At 34.3% G+C, this 18,307-nt stretch overlaps 2 non-coding genes across 2 annotated transcripts; both read right to left on the bottom strand.

Moving 5' to 3' along the window:
• Positions 1 to 8,794: 8,794 nt before the first annotated feature.
• On the bottom strand, positions 8,795 to 8,920 carry LOC127109557 (small nucleolar RNA snoR86). Its single transcript, XR_007796831.1, has one exon. It is a non-coding gene; the product is annotated as a small nucleolar RNA snoR86 (small nucleolar RNA).
• A 98-nt stretch (positions 8,921 to 9,018) lies between these two features.
• On the bottom strand, positions 9,019 to 9,143 carry LOC127109554 (small nucleolar RNA snoR86). The gene has a single exon (XR_007796829.1). It is a non-coding gene; the product is annotated as a small nucleolar RNA snoR86 (small nucleolar RNA).
• Between the last annotated feature and the right edge of the window lie 9,164 nt (positions 9,144 to 18,307).

Below are 18,307 nucleotides of genomic sequence, written 5' to 3'. Positions count from 1 at the left end.
AAAGAGAAACATAATGTTGACATGCAATAGTGGTCCTAAAGTTAGGATAAGAGGGAGACATCTACTTAAGTTAGCATGCAAGGATTGACCTAGTGTTAAGGATTCAGGGGTCTACCTAATGTTGTCATGCTTGGTTAACAAACCTAAGGTCTACTTTAGTTCAAACTTAACCAAGAATGAACCAAAGAAATCCTATGGGGAACATGTTATCCATACAAGAAAAAGAGATAGGAGAAGATGATAATACATATCAAGTCGTGGAACAATAAACAACACAATATTGTATCAAGTCATGGTAGAAAAGAAAAGCAATAGCAATCCATATCATGTCCTAGGAGAGAAAGATAAGAGAATATAAAGTCAAATTAATCCATATCAATTCATGGAAGAGATAGAGTAATACCAATCCATATTATGTCATGGGAGAGGAATAAAGCAAAAGCAATCCATATCATGTAATGGAAGAGAAATTGAAACATTCCATATCAAGTCATGGAAGAGAAGATGAAAGTACATAAAACAAGAAAGGGATAAAAGGTGAATTCTTAATTCTAAACATGCTTTAATGCATCACAAATTAACACTAAAAGGGAACATGTTAACAAAAAGCAACATCTCATTCAAACTAGTCATGAAAGAGGGAGGCAAAGCTCAAACAGGTTGTGAATACAACTAAAGCAAACAACAAATTATCAAACCAAAATGGGCTGCAAAATCACATCAAAATAAACACAAAGATAAGTTGTCTAGCCCCTAAAGGTCACGCATGAATGGTTTAAACATCAGAGGGTTCAAGGAAAGCACACAAATAGGCATACTAGCAAGCAACTATCCTAATGTGTCAAGTATCCAAACAAGCATGGCATGAGAAGAGTGAAATGAAGGAAAAGAGATGAGAAGTCATACAAGGAAGTAGAAATCACAACAAGGACCTATCAACATCACCTAAGCATACTTGAGAAACATTCTCAATCAGATCATACAAGGAAAGGCAACCACACAACCATAAATGGACATAAGTCCTCATGCAATGCTAATAAGCAAAAAAAAATAAAGAGAAGGGGTTTGTGAAAGAAATAAGAGACAAGCATATATATGTTATTCAATTAACAAGAGTCTCAAGGTTAAAAAGTAGTTTCAATAGGCATTGAATCCATGGTACAAGTACCAAAGCACACAAGCATCATTCAAAGGTGTAAAGGGAAATGAACACCAGAGTGAGCAATTAAACATGGAAAAGCACATAAAAATGAATTATACCATAAGAATAGAGATGATTTCCATATACATAAGAAACTTAATACATAACAAAGGCATCATATCAAAGCACACTCAAATATTGAGACAAGTAATGATCAAAATCAAACCCTAGTCATGCTCCTAAAGGCAAATGCACTTCAAGCAAGTATAAATGTAGTAGAATTATGGGGAAAATGGTATCAAACCACATAAGTCAGGATTAGATGACATATTAAATTCCTCATACAAGTCACTCAAGCATCATGGGTGAACCACACAAGCTATGTTCAAAGATGGGCCAAAAGAATATGCAACCAAACACACATGTTCAAAGAAACTTAAGCAAGAAGTAATCAAACAATGAAGACACACACATGACATCAAGGGGTGTGATACTTGTGCAATAATTCAAACTCAAGATGAGGTTCAAGAGCCATAAGAGAAGTACTCTAAACTTCACACACAAATCAAAGTCAAGTAACTTCGTAAACAAGTAAAGATATCATCCTAAAAAGCAATCAAAATTCAACAAGATAAACAAAGATCAAAATGGGGGGTGCTTATAGTTCATTATAAAATAGCAAAGTACTCTTCAAATCACCTAACACAACCTCTAAACTTCAAGAGGTATCAATAAGCAAATAATCTTAAAGTTCAAATATAACTAGCAAGTCAAAAGGTGGACATCATCCAAGCAAGGAGTCCCTTGTCCAACCAAATTAAATGGTCAGTTCACAATGAAGTTAAGACATGAATAATTGAAGATATTGTAAGACCCTAATTTTTACCCTAAGATCCCTCATGACATCATATCATTGCACATTGCATTTGCCTCAAGGATCATAGCATCTTGGCTCCTTAACCCTAGGGTTAGGACTTGTGAGAGTTGGTTTGAGACCACCAAGCATGATTTAATTGTATATTGTTGCTTTTATTATTTTATTTACTAACCAAAAACACAAAAATATGTCACTAACATCTTTTGTTTTGTAGCTTGAGCAATCATAAGATCCAAGGCTCCTAGGAGGCCCCTATACTCAAAGAATGGCCAGGTGAAGGTGGAAGCAAGCATGACAGTGGTTCACAAAGCTCTCATTCATCATATATTCCCCCAAGTATCTCAATTTGTCAATTTGATCAAAGTAAACCAAAGGGCTTGAGGATTGTTTCCCAAGGAAACCCTAATTCAGTTGTGCATTGACTGTGCCTTGCTCATGAAGCAACCTCAACCCATGATCAAATACAATCAAGGGAAGTTATTTCATTAATCATTTCATGCATATTTGAGCTTATTTGAATGTCCTCAATTATCAACTCATCAAGGTTTGAAGTATGGACTTGAGAAGTTGATCAGTCAATTCATCTGACTATTTTGAAATCCACTGAGGCCTAACGTTTGATGTGTTTGTCAAATGATGATGACCCCGAGATAAAAACTGTTATTAAGATCCATATGAACAACTTTCAATTAGCTTGAACAAATTTTTATAATCCTAAAAGAAACACATGTGATAATACAAAATATTATAGGTCACTTTGGACCAAAGCCATTGAATCTTGAAAAAATCCAACTTCAAGTGCCCATAAATTTCTCATCAAAAATCCAAATGATGCAAAGTTTAAGTCCAAATTTATTTTATTAAAACTATCTACAACTTTGATGTTGAAGATTTTGTCATTTGAGGCTTACATCATTGAAACAGAAAGGCTTGAAGTTGGTTCATTTTGGCAAAATTCACATACACATATTTTGTACATTGAACTTCAAGGCCTGTTTTCAATAATTTCCCAATTCCAAATGGATTTTTGTTCAACATAACAATTGTTCCTCATGTCAAGACCTTTCCAACCATTACCCACACGACCATGTTTCATTTTGGCAAAGTGCATTTTCGAAGAGATGAGATTTATGTTCATTTATGGAAACCATGTCAAATATTTGTGCACAAGCCAATTCCATTAAATTTGCACGTCCAATTCATCTTGCTTACATCTGAACACTCAATTTCCATTGCATTTTGGCCTCCCATGCGCCTGTACAAGCCCATGCATGGAGGCCCTCATTCCACATGCACATGAACTTTGCATTGCTTGCCTCATCATTTGCTATAAATAGAGATGCTCAGCTTCATCCATTTCCAACCTTAAGGCGCCTAATACTCTGCAGAATTGGAATCCCACCCTTCACCTAAAGGAATTTTGCATTTCTTCTTGAATTTTTCAGTTTCAATTTTCAACTTCCTTGGTTGATTATTGAACTCTAATTCCTTAGCCTTACTTCCTTTCCATCTCAAGAACAAGCTGCATAAGAGAATTGGAGTGGATCAAGTGTTTGAAAGTTGCTCTTCAAAGCTTTTCCCTCAAACTGTTTTGATTCGAAACTCCATATATATATATATATATTGATCACATCTTGTGTTTGTTGGTTCCTCTGAAGTCCTCTCATAAGAGGCAATTGATTGGTGTACTTAATTTCATGAATCCATCAAGTTCAGGTTGAACACCATAAACTTTCACCTCAGATTTCTCTTCATATAGTAATCTTGAGAGGAAGCCAATGGCACAGGGGTGATGTACATCACCCCAGCTTTCCAATGATATGAGGATCGTGCATTTTCATTAAGTTTTCATAACCTGCAAATGTCATAGGAGCTGGCATGCTCGCCGGAGAAGACGGTGGTGTACACCACCGTGCACCATGCCAGATTGAATCTGGACCATTGATTGCTATTTCCATATCTAATTTATGTCATCCAATGTTATGACCATTTTTAATACATTGTGTTTCGCCTTTGACTCTGGATCACCATGAGGGTGCGCATGAGGGCCTTAGGATATGCCACCTCATTTAATGAAATCTGATCCAATGCGCTAGGCTTTTCCTAATTTCTGATTTATTTCATTTTATTTTCTTTATTTCATTTTATTTCAAAAATTCATAACTCTTTCATTTTAAATCCAAAAAATATGAGACCAATTGCATTATTTTTCTTTTTAATTCTAGTTTCTGAAAATGATTTTTAATATTTTTTATTTTGCCATTTAATATTTTTTATGAATTTTCTCTTTTCTGGTTATTTTTAATTCATTTTAAATAGTTTCTAATATTCAAAAATGCAAAAATATCTTCTTAACATCTTTGAATGATGATGAATCTATGAAAAATATTCTCATCAATTTCCAAATTGATTTGAGATTTATTTGAGATTTTAGTTCAATTATGTTATTTTTTATTCATTTTTAATTGTTTAAAAATAGTTTCTGGTTTCCAAAAATGCTGAAATTTTTTGTCAAACCTTGTTTGACTTTGTTGAACTTAGGATGATCCATTTGGACTTTTCCAAGTTGATTTGAAATGGATTTGAAGTTTGACCCTTATTTGTTTATTTTAATTCAAGTATTATTTTAATTCTCAAAAATACCAAAAATATTTTATTTGTTTCTTGACTTCTAAACTTCATCTTGCTTCTGTTTACCATTGATTGATTTGGATTCTATTCATGTTTGATCAATGTGTGTTGGATATCTCATTTGAATTTCAATTCATGTACATTCTTATTCTTTTTCTTCTCCTTCTTTTTTCTTTTTTGATCAATGAGTTAAAGGTTGGTGGTTAGCCTTGATATATGAGGGGGTTAACCTTCCTTGATTCAAATCTAAATCATCTTGATCAAAGATCAAATGAATGGCTTTGCATTAAGGATAAGTTGCTTCTTGGTCAAGGAAAAAACCTAAATCAATACAAGATCATTCTTCTTTTCTTTTGGCATGGCAAGTTGTAGAAGCTTGGCTTACTAGTCATGGTCTCTAACTTGTGTTTGTTGCCTATAGTTTTATTGACCGACCTCATATAGGTGTGACTACTACATTAGTCCACTTACGATTGCTTAACATAGCACTAAATTGCCTTATGGCACACTAACACTAACTACTAATCATTAACCTTTAATTCAAGCCTTTAATTCTTGCAATTTACTTTTATGCAATTTAATTTCTTGCACATTAATTCATTTGCTTTTGCCATTTTCTCACTTGAGCCCATGTTTATGTTAATGCAATTTGCCTTTTGCTCACTTGAGCACATTATTGTGTATATGCTATTGTGCTTGTTTTGTTTTGATTGTGTGAACCCAATGCAAATGGACAAAAGGACTTAGATTTTAAGACTTTACCTATGCTAATGGAGTTTGAAGAGCAACTAGGCCTCATGCCTTTAGAATGCTTAATCTTGAAGAAGACTTTGAAAGAACCTAATTCTAAACTCACTCTTGTCCATTCTTTCTATTGCATTGTGGAACTTTTTGATGTGTGTGTTCTTATGTGCTAGGGATCCCAAACTTGCCAAGTAGAAGAACCATTGTCATGAGCATCTAAAGTGAGAGATACAAAATCCATTGGAAGATTCCTAGGAGCTTGATTGTTATTTGCTTGATTGCTTGAGTTATTTGCTATTTGCTTGCTAATTCCAAAGGATGGGAGCAACTTGGATCATCTTTATGATCTCAAGAAGGGAACTCCAATGTGGTTTTAATTCTCTTCCTTCATCTTTGCATGTTTAGGACCTAGCCATTCTTCTTCTTCCCTCCACTCTAACCCAAGCCAAACTTTTGTGCAAACATTAACATTGTTTTCAAATTTAGAAACCTAAGCACTATGCTTTTGATTTTCCAAAACTCTTTTCATAATACTTATTTTGAATTGAATCCTTAAGTCAACTTTGACCTTACTTTGTGAATACTTTTCATTTGTAAATACAACTCACTCAATTGTTTTTGTGGTTTCAATGGCCACTTCTTGCCAAAGTTTTTTCATAAACATTAGCTATTAGGTTTGAGTTATCCTAGAGGTTGATATAATACTCACCTATATCCTTAGTGATGGACAATAAGTCTTCCATGCTTATTATAGGGTTAACCCCTCACTAGCATGTTGAAGCTCTCCTCACATGGTGGATTTATGGTTTTAGGTTGAATTTTCTCCCTTTGATAACAAAAGACCTTAAGGCTTTTGACCAATCAATTCACCAACTTGTTTTGAGATTTTTACCCCGAACTACGAGGTTTTGATCCTATTCTTTTTTAAGATGGTACGTAGGCAATGGGTTTATCCATTCAAACACAAAATTGTAAATAATTTGTACATTCTTCTCTCATCTCCCCAATCATGTTTGCACAAATAATTTTCATAAATACCAACCTACCTTACAACATTAGTAGAAAGGGCTCCCTTAGAGTACTAAGGATGTTTTGGGTGCTTAGAACCTTCACATTGCATAACCAACCCCCTTACCCAGATCTCTGACATTTTTATTAGTTTTTGACTTGATAAAACTTCTCGGTTTTTGTTCGCTTTCTAACCTTTCCTTTGGATAAATAGAAGTGTGGTGGTGACTCAAATTGTATGATTTACTTTTGATTTAGTCAATAAATCTAAAGGTAACGAATACCCCGCTACAGATATAATCACATCAAAACATGCGTAAATGGATCCCACACTCCTAAGAGCTTCACCATCCACTAAACTCAAAATTAGGTCAAGAAAAGAAGAATGTGGCTCTTAATATATCATCATGATGAAGTGGCAATGGAGTACCATTTGAAGAATCATAAGAGAAAGGTATAAGGATACCAAGACCAAGGAAATCATAAGTACAAACAATAGGAAACAAATTCAATTGGAATGCACAAGACAAAATCCAAACTATGGTCTCAAAAGCAAGCAAAAGGTATTCAAGACAATCAAACAAAGAAGCATTAAATGGAGATGCTCAATATGGTTCACATGAGTTAATTTAGGACTCCTAAATGATGATGATGATAAGGTCAAGAGAGAATAGGAAAGATATCCCTAATGGTTGCACAAGTGCATGCCCAATCAAACAATTAAGTGCAAAAGTGTCACAAAAAGTAAGCATGCTTTGAATAATTCTAGAAAAGTAGTTAGTAGCATAGAAAAATTATGAAAAATTAAGCATGGAAAGGTGAAATCAGAAACTCAATGTGTCCCAAAGATATACTCAAAATCATGTGTAAAAAATGTTCAAACAAATCCATCATTCAAATAATGCACCACTAATTGATCATACCAAGCTATCTTCAAAAACAAGTTCAAAAACAATCCAAAATTAACAATCCAAACATCAAATGAAAACCCAAATGACCCATATTCATGTGTCTACATGTGTACAAAAGATTGGATCAAAATTAAAAAGGAAATATCAAGAATCAAACCCTAATAATTAAAACTAGACCAATTAAACACATTCAATTATAAAAATCAAAACAAATATTAAAATAAATCAAAAAATGAAATTAAAAAATATGGAAAATTAAATGACATTCAAAATATCATTCATGAATTATTTGGGTATTTTTGTATAAAAGGAAGTATTTTAAAATAAATATAAGGAGAACAATAAACAAATAATAAAGAAAAGGAAATGGGGTTGCGTATTAGTAAAGTGAGTAAAGGAGATTTAGTTAGTCAGAGAATGGGCCAAGAAAAAGGGATGGGAAAAATAAAAGCAACATGACTCGGTCCATATAGTAAATCAGAAAATAAAAAAGGGAAAATAAAATGGCAATGCCAAAGGCGTGAGTGTGAATAATGTAATGAATACAAAGAATTAAATCCACCTCAAGCAACGCTTAAGGAAATTGTCCTATGAGAGACTCAACAAAATTTACGCACGAGGGACTTAACTAAAGTCTCGCTATAAGAATTTTCGTCCAAATCCTCATCTAGAGAGATCATCTAAAACTTCGAGATCAAAAGGCAAAAATAAATACCAAAAGGCGGAAATAAATGTTCAACAAGGCTCCTCCGGAAGGTCATAAGATAAGTCATAGATTAAAACATTTCAACCTCTTAATAGCACTTCTGTTTCGGGGATTATGTAGTGATATAAATGAGAAAGACCTTGAGGAAAAGGCGAGTGACATGCACCTGTCTCTCTTTTATTAGGTTGTGCGCCTTTCATTTGGTTCAATCACCTCTTGGTTCAATACCTTAAGAATCTTATTTTTGATCACTTGTTTTGCACCATATATATATATATATATATATATATATATATATATATATATATATATATATATATATATATATATATATATGATTGTACATCTGCACCGTATATATGATTATATGATTGGTTATACATAAAATAGTGTATCCTATGTTTCAAATGTACCAAGGTATTTTCAAGTAGTAAGATTTGTTGGTCTCTGTCATGTTTTCCTTGATTCCTTTGCATCAAAAATTTATTGTTCACCTAGAGAGGATAGTGCTGTTTACATGTGAAACAGTTTTGTTTATCACAGTTACGGTTATTGAGTGAATATAAATTGGTTAGTTATTTTGATTCATCTATATTTATTTCTGTTGCTATCCTTTGGATTAACTATGTAGAAATTGTTGATACGTCTGTAAGTCTGATACAAAGCCAGCTCGTTAGTTAGCATTTTATCTTCGACAACCATAAACTTTTATTACTACAATATAACATAAGTTGTGTGAAATGTATGCATAGAAAAAGACGCTTCACAAAGAAAAAAATGTAGCAACTTGTTCGAGGCCATATTCAAAACAGAATGAATTTGATAGGCACGGAGAATCGCCTTCGGAGATCGATTTCGCCAACCTTCAATGCAATATACATCAATTATCGATGCTCTTGCTCTGCAAATTGGCTTTAATATTCTAGAAAAGAAACATATGACCGAAATCGAAAGAAAAACCGTATTTTTTAGATCGAAGATTTAAAGCAAAATTATTATAAATGTAGCGACTTGTTCGAGGCCGTATTCAAAACAGAATGATTTGATAGGCACGGAGAATCGCCTACGAAGATCGATTTCGCCAACCTTCAATGCAATTTACATCAATTATCGATGCTCTTGCTCTGCAAATTGGCTTTTCTTTCAAATTTCAACACTAATTTCTAATATAATAATAAAATCGTAAAACAGCATAAGAAATAACACAGAAAAAGCATCGGAAATAAGAAATCGTAACTTGAAAACAATAACCCTAAAAAAACAGAAAAGAAGATGATGATGTAGTAGTCACCGATGAAAAGTGATGAATTTGAAAAGGATGCAGCTTAGCGTTTTATAAAGTGGCCATGCGTGCGAAGTTGCAAACGTCAAACCCTAGTTTTGAGGGTCTGGCGGAGAAAATGCAAATTCGTAAATGTCCTTATTTGTTGGGCTTTGACGGGTTATATTTTGGCCTCCTTTATTCCTTGATGGAATTTTTAGAATTTTTTTCCTGCACTCCTACTCTTATCTTTGGCACCTTACATTCAATTTGAAATAATGATATTGTCAAATAAAAAAAGTTTCCGCAATTCAAATATTAAATTCGTTTTTTTTTTATTTCCTGCATTTATACCGCGTTGCATATATGTTGTTTATGTGTTACATTTTAACTAAATTTTAACTTTAAAAATACTGTATAAATTACTAAAAACTGGGTTTATTTTAGATTTTTGTCGTTTTTTTTAATCTAAAATGTTAGGACTTAGGATGGCATGGATTTTAAAGATGGACCGGAAGCAACTATTTGTTTCCACCACACTTGTTGATAAATAATAGATATGATAGGCACATATGAATTTTTGCCGCTTCTACTATTATTATAAGAAGAATTGTTATTTTAATTATCACTAATTTTACAATTTAATCTTTAGTAAATTTAATTAAATATTTATTTTCAAGTCCTTAATTATCATTCAGTTGTTAACCTATTACATTAAAGAATATAATCAACTTCATTAATAATTATTAATAGTTATTTCAATTTATTCAATTCACATGTGACAATAGAGGTTTACATTTTTAGGTTTGCATCCAACAGTTCTTTATCTATCGTAATGTCAATAATTTAAACCGAATATTTAAACCAACCTCATAAGTAAGTCTAATATTTAAACCAATCTAATACACCGTTATTGTTCACCGTATGTATTTCGCATTTCGAACGTAGCTATTATTATCAATTTTTGTTCCAAATTTATATAGTTGTCCTTAAATAGGGATGATAATCGGCAGGGTTTGGGCAAGGTATTATAATAGTCATTCCCATACCCGCAATTTGAAAAAAATTCTGTATCTGAGTCCGTACCTGTTTAGGTGCCAAAGTTAGCACTTGTACCCGTGTCCTATGGGTATGTAAGTACTCATACCCACATGTGACCCGCATCCCTATTAAAAATAAATAAATCAATTATAAAATATGATATAATTTTAAAATTTTAAAAACATTAAAAAAAATTCAAACAATTTATTGTTGAAATAAACAAACACTTATATTAAAAATGTAATGGCTTAACATTGATATAGATTTTATAATTGATAGACATACATTTGTATATAATAATATAACCTAAAATATAAAAATAAAAATAAAATTACATAAATATATAGTGTGCGGGTATGGGACGGGCTGGGTACCAAGATGCCCATACCCGCACCCGTACCCGCTTTTTTTATGGGCAATTACCCGAGCTCATGCCCGTACCCGTTTTTCCGGGTTTTTACCCTACCCGTTGTGGATAAATTTGCGAGTGGCCGTTGGGGATGGGTCAAATTGTCATCCCTATCCTTAAGAGATCAAATTTATTACTTACAATGTTTCAATTATCTTTCATAATCATGATCCCTTTATATATACCTTTATTGAAACACCTTCAAAACCATTATGAAAATTTACTATTCAAGATTCAAAAATTTCTCCTTTTCAAACTTCGAGATTTCATTCGATTATCCATTTCTCCACAACCACGGTTAGTCTTTCTTAAATCTCTTATACTCTTATTCAATTCAATTGGTCGGGTTAGGGATTTATTAGGTGTTTGTAGCGGTAAATTCATGATCATCAAGCTATGGATAAGCAAGAGATCAATAAAACCAGAGTCGCCACCGCGTTTTTATTATTTCCAAGGGAAAAGGGAAAAAGTACGAATAAAACCCAAAAGTAAGAAGTTTTCAAATCAAAACTAATAAAATGTCAGAGATTACAGGTAAGGGGGTTGGTTACACAGAGGGAAGCTGTTAGCACCCAAAGTGTCCTATGTACTCCTAGGAAGCCCTTTTGTGTGCATATGTATTTTGTACAAAGTGATGTTTACAAACAAATAGAATGGGGGGATGAGAAAAGAATTTATTAATTATATTTTTGTGTTTGACAAGACCTTCAGACTTGTGCCTACGTACCAACATAAAATGAGGGATCAAAATTTCGTAGTTCGTGATACAAATTTCAAAGTGGATGCATTGCTTTTAACAAAACTTAAGTTTGAAAGGCACAAATGCCTAAAATGGTTTGAATGAGTTAGGTCTTTTTGGCTTTTTGAAGGTTTAAGTCAAGTATAATTAACTTCATTTACAAGTTTGATTAAGAAAAGAAGTTTGAAAATGTAATGGCATAAGGCCAAAGTTTCTAGTTTGCAAAGTGGTCAAAGTTTAGAACAAAATAAGTTCAACCAAAGAAGATTTTTAAAAAGGTGAGGAAGAGATTTTGAAATTAAAGAAGTGGGAAGGAGATGAAGAAACTAATCCTATGCACAAAATTAAAAGTTGAGGGTTGAAAAGATCTGACCAATGGGTAGCAATCCAATAGACAAGAATGTCAATCGAAACCCAAATTCCCTTGGACATTTAGAATCAAGCAACACACAAATGCACAATTATATCAATCTTGAAGAGCAAGACGTCAAATAAAGATAGCCACATCCAAGCTTAGCCACTTCAGGATCTTCTTCAAGTTAGCCCATGTAACATATGAAGTCCACAAGTCACAGGTTTAAAATAACAACTTCACAATGATCATGTTGCAGATGAACTCAAAGGGATCTTGAATGATGTATCAGATGAAGTTTCAAATTGCAAGCACTTGGTTTCACAAAAGTTGGCATTGGTCAAGTCCTTTAGCATATGAAGATTTCCTAAATTCTAAGTCTAATTTGTCCAAGATCAAACCAACAGTCCACACAATTTTTTTAGGGTTTTTGTTGTTATCATGTACATTAATGGTCAAGGACCACACAAACAAACAAAATATACACAAGCAATATATATCATACAGTATGGTCCAAGTGGACAAAGTGAAAATTGCATTAACATAAACAATTAGAATGGTATGAATAATGGCAAATGAATAAAGGCTAAAATTAAATTGCATTGAAGTAAATGGCTTGAAATTAAATGTTAGTTGTTAGTGAGTTAGAGGTTAGTATTATTTTTTCTTTTTCTTTTCATTTGAAGTCATTCTTTGGAGAACACTCAACCCATTTATCACAAACATGGATCCTTGAACCAAGACATCTTCCAAAGGAAGGAAAAAAGGCCAAGTTTCCACACAATACCATGAAAGAGAGGAGACTTACAATCTCACTAACTAGAATGCTATGCCTTTTTGAGTCACAAATTTAGCGCTATGTTAAGCAATCGTAATTGGACTTATGTAGAAGTCACAACTAATTGAGGTCGGGCAATAGAATTTTAGTGTTAATGCATGTTAGAGACATAGTATAATGGACTGTGCTCATGAAACATACCACACACAAAAAGAATATGCAAAAGAGGTGGCCTAATTTCATCCATACTTATGTTGATTTTTGCAAACAACTAGCCTTAGGACTTAGAGATATCATAGGCCAAATGGGATGAATGCATAAAGAATGAGAATGAGATGAAGAGGGAGGGGAATGGATCAAAACTCAAATTGGTCAAAGGAGGACTTTTACCAAATTAATATCATCCATTCATTTTGGGAGATGGAATGTACATTCCATCAATCCCCTAAATCCAACAATATTAACTTGACAAAGTCAAATCAACCTTGACCAAGACCCAACAACAAGAGTCAAACTTATACAAGTCATCACAATAGGTCAACACAATTAATTGGCATTTATTCAAATTAAAAATACTAAAATAATACATTTAAATTAAATATGGTTTGTCAAATTCCTAAAACTTCATTAAAACACCAAAGAAATGGCCATGAGATTTCTTATAGGTCAAACAAGGTCAAAGGACCTTGGAGAAAAAAATTCAGAATTTTTAAAGACTTAAAAGTATTTTTAAACAATTAAAAATAAACACAAAATCAATTAAATCATGAAAAATATTAATAATGATCCAAAAAATAATTTTAATTCAAAATGTGAAAGAGGAAATTATTTGAAATTTTTTGGTGGAACTCTCATATTTTTTGGATCAATATTAAAATTAATATGAATTAATGAAAATAAGCTAATTAAAATAAAAATCATAAAATAGCAAAAAAACGGGGACCACTTGATCTCCCTCATTAATTGAGGTGGCAGATCAAGTGGATCAGCGCGTGCATTCCATGGTTCACTACAGTCAACGTGGCATAGGCTTGGTATTTAAAAGCAACGCACGAGATTAAAACATTTCAAACTCATCTAATGGCTCTGAACACTTCCAGCTCATCGCCGGAGCCAAAGGCCGGTCATCTTCTCCGATGACCCTGGCCGGACTGGTTCAGTCATCACCACATCATAAATGACAAAAGAGGACGTGATCTGAAAGATAAAATGGTATAGATCACGAATATCACCTCAATTTTAACTAACTCCACCTATATAGAAAGATATGAGGAGTTGAATTTTTGAGGTGTGTCAACTGAGTTGCTTCGATTTGACCTCTAAGCAACTCAATCTTCTTGCCTACATTGGTAGGACTTCAGACAACCAAAGATCCAAGAGAATTGATGAGAATTGAGTGAGAACGAAGAGATGAAGTTTTCTGAAAATTACCTTCAATACCGTGCAGAACTTGATGTTGGTTGCTTCAAACACGATCTGATCACACTTGAGAAGCTTGCAGGAAGTGATTAGCAAGGGTGCAAGGCTTTGGATCCTGGAGTTTTTGAATCTCCAACAGTTGAGATTCAAACTCAATTTTCAAATTGAAAATTCTCAGGTTTTCCTTTAGAATGAGAGGGTTTGAATTGGGGGCAAAGTTGGTGCGCAAGGTGTGTTTGAATTGAGCACATAGGTCATGTATTTATAGCACGAGGGAGTGATATTTGCACACTTGACATTTTGTCCAAATTTAGCATTGTGAATGGCACGAGTGCATGGGCATGTACATGCCTATGATGCAATGCATTAAGGTCCAAAATCAATCATGTTGAAGTCTGAATGAAGCTTGAATGGCAAGGCAATGTGAAATGAAGTTTGTACATTTGATATCTTCAATGATGCAACTCTGTTAAAGCCATGCCCAGCCCTAGCAAACCTCATCCAAAATGCATGAACTTGGGTTCTTTGGAAAGCTTGGATCAAATGGAACAAGTTTGATGTTCAACACTTTTTTATTTGGAGCTTGGATCATGGTGAATTTTGAGGTGGAAGTTTGGAAATATCAACATGTTGAAATTTTTTCTAAGTGTGAAGTCATATATCTCAATATTCCACCTTACTTAACTTTTTATGTGAGCTTCAAATGAGAAAAGTGTCTTCATCAAAGTTGTAGCTATTTCAAATACCTTAAAAATGGTCACCAATTTCATGTCATTTGGATTTATAACAATAGAGTTATGCATTTTTGAAGTTGAGGAATATCACTTGTTCAATGGTATAGGTCAAAAATGACCTATAATGTATCCTCATATCACATGCTCATAAAAGTTGAATTTGCTTTCACTCCAAACATAAAACTTGAAGTAGACATCTTGAATTTTATTGTGCAACTTGGAAATATTTCATATCATAAAAATTGAGAAAGTTATGACCTTGGGAAGTTGACTTTCAAATTAGGGTTTAGACAAAATGACCTATAATGTTTCAACATAGAAAATGATTTTACAAGAAAAACTAGCTCTAGGTCTCAACATGAAAGTTGTTTGGAATGTCATTTAGAGTAATGTTTCTCTTGGAATCATTTTCATATTGTGAACATTGTAGGAGATAGGGTCTAGGGAGACCCAGTTTTGATCAGATGAATTCATCTGGCCAACCACCACCAACCAACTTGCTAACCTTCAATTCTTTGGACTTTCTTGGCTCATGGTAGATCATATATGCATAATATGATGAATTTTTAATTTTCCCTTGAGAAATTTTATCAATTGGTGAGATAGCTTGTTGGGGAAGTTACTCGAGATACCCAGTCAAACTAGGGTTTCCAAGGCAAATCATCCCCAAACTCTTGAAGAATACTTGATCAATATAACATGTAGGAATCATTGGAACTCATATATGATGCTTATAACCATTCTTTGGTCAATTCATGGTTGTGCTCTTTGTCATGAGGGTCTCAAACCCTAGATATGAACTTGATACATCAATGAGATCATGTCTTACCTACAAAAGAGTTAGGCAAATACAAAGACATATTTTTGGTATTTTGGTTAGTAAAATGATAATATACAAGTATGATACAATCACATGGTGCTTGGTGATCTCTCCCAAAACAATCCCAATGAAAGAGGGGTAAGGAGGATGCCAACGTGTGATCCCAATGCTAATGCATATGATGAAGTTGCATGAGGGATCTTAGGGTCAAAATTGGGATCTTACAGTGTTTAGCTTAGGATTTCTGACTTTTAGTTTTTTATTTCTTCATCCATGTTTAGTGACATCGTAAATATCAATTTCTTCTTTTAGCAGTAGTTGAATCTTATTGTTTTTAGGAGTTACTTTTTTAATGATTTGGACGGTTGGACATAGACTATTAGAAGGAAAAGTTATATTTCAATGACTTTAATATGTTTTTAGTGGATAAGTTGATTGGATTTAGTTATATGAAATGAATCAAATGTTTATGGTATTTTTATATGATATATGTTGTCTTTTTAATGCGCGCGTTCTCTCTCTCTCTCTCTCTCTCTCTCTCTCTCTCTTGATATATTTTAAGTTATTTCAATATGACACATGAAATTAATTAGATTATTGTGCAAATATTTGATGTTGCAGAAAAATGGCTCGAAAGTATGACTTCATAAAAGATATCAATGACTCGAAGGAAACATGGTGGCTTGTTGTTCGGATTATTGATGTTAGGACTGTTATGAACAACAGGGGCATTGAACACCTTGAAATGGTTATAATGGATGCAAAGATACTAATTGTTTCACACATATTGGATTTTGAAAATATATGATAATGGTATGTTTAAATAATATCATATCGTATTATAGTTTTTAAAGTTTGGCTTTTTTTAGAGTGAGAGGATTCAAGTCTTGGTTCGCCATGATCGCATTGTTGGGTGCAAGTGTGAGTGGTTAAAATCCCATATTGCCTATGACTGGATTAAATATTGGATTTATAAGAGAGAGAACTCATTTATCTAACACCTTAAGGTTTTAGGTGGAGATGTGGTGTCTCCCTTTCTTGTGGTCATGGAGCATCAGTCTCATTGGTGTTTCTGGATTTCCCTGACTCCCCAACAATGGTATTAGAGTCGTGGTTCAGCTTAGTGAGGGTGTTGGATCCTATTATAGGATGTAGGGGACTCACACTTGCTCCCACACAGCATGTGAATGGGTGGAATATTGGATTTATAAGAGAGAGGACACATTTATCTAACACCTTAAGGTTTTGGGTTGAGATGTGGTGTCTCCCTCTCTTGTGGTCCTAGAGCATTAGTCATATTGGTGCTCCCGACTCTCCGGACTCCCCAACATAATGTTGGGTGCAAATGTGAGTGATTAAAGACCCACAAATAGGTGGAATGTTGGATTTATAAGAGAGAGAACTCATTTACCGAACACCTTAAGATTTTGGATTGAGATGTGGTGTCTCCCTCTCTTATGATCCTGGAGCATAAGTCACATTGATGCTCCTGACTCTCCCAGACTCTTCAACAATGGTATAAGAGTCTAGTTCAACTTTGTGTGTGTGTGTGGGGGGGGGGGGGAGGGGGAGGAGGGAGCGGGAGCTAGAGCTAGATCCGGTGTTGGATCCTGTTATATGATGTAGGGGAGTCACACTTGTGAGGGAGAATGTTGGGTGCAAGAGTGAATGATTAAATTTCCACATTGTCTATGAATGAGTGAAATGTTTGATTTATAAGAGAGAGAACTCATTTACCTAACACCTTAAGGTTTTGAGTTAAGATGTGGCGTCTCTCTCTGTTGATTCTGGAGCATTAGTCTCATTGATACTTCTGACTCTCCCGTACTCCCCAACAGTGGTATCATTCTAGTTCGGTTTTATGGGGGGAACGGAAGCTGGATCCGATGTTGGATCCTGTTATATGATGTGGGGGACTCACACTTATGGGAGAGATTGTTGGGTGCAAGTGTGAGTGATTAAAGCCCCACATTGCATATGAATGGATGGAATATTGGATTTATAATAGAGAGAACTCATTTACCTAACACCTTAAGGTTTTGAGTTGAGATGTGACGTCTCTCTCTTTTGTGATCCTGGAGCATTAGTCACATTTGTGCTCCCGACTCCCCAACATAATATTGGGTGCAAATGTGAGTGATTAAAGCCCCACAAATAGGTGGAATGTTGGACTTATAAGAGAGAGAACTCATTTACCGAACACCTTAAGATTTTGGGTTGAGATGTGGTGTCTCCCTCTCTTGTGATCCTGGAGCATAAGTCACATTGATGCTCCTGACTCTCCCAGACTCTTCAACAGTAGTATAAGAGTCTGGTTCAACTTTGTGTGTGTGTGTGGGGGGGGGGGGGGGGGGGGGGGGAGGAGGGAGCGGGAGCTAGAGCTAGATCCGGTGTTGGATCCTGTTATATGATGTAGGGGAGTCACACTTGTGAGGGAGAATGTTGGATGCAAGAGTGAATGATTAAATTTCCACATTGTCTATGAATGAGTGAAATGTTTGATTTATAAGAGAGAGATCTCATTTACCTAACACCTTAAGGTTTTGAGTTAAGATATGGCGTCTCTCTCTGTTGATTCTGGAGCATTAGTCTCATTGATACTTCTGACTCTCCCGTACTCCCCAACAGTGGTATCATTCTAGTTCGGTTTTATGGGGGGAACGGAAGCTGGATCCGATGTTGGATCCTGTTATATGATGTGGGGGACTCACACTTATGGGAGAGATTGTTGGGTGC

Source organism: Lathyrus oleraceus, chromosome 7, assembly GCF_024323335.1.
Source record: "Lathyrus oleraceus cultivar Zhongwan6 chromosome 7, CAAS_Psat_ZW6_1.0, whole genome shotgun sequence".
In the NCBI taxonomy this organism is placed as follows: Eukaryota; Viridiplantae; Streptophyta; class Magnoliopsida; order Fabales; family Fabaceae; genus Lathyrus; species Lathyrus oleraceus.
Note: the sequence above shows the minus strand (reverse complement) of the source record. Positions and strands in the feature narration are given on the sequence as shown.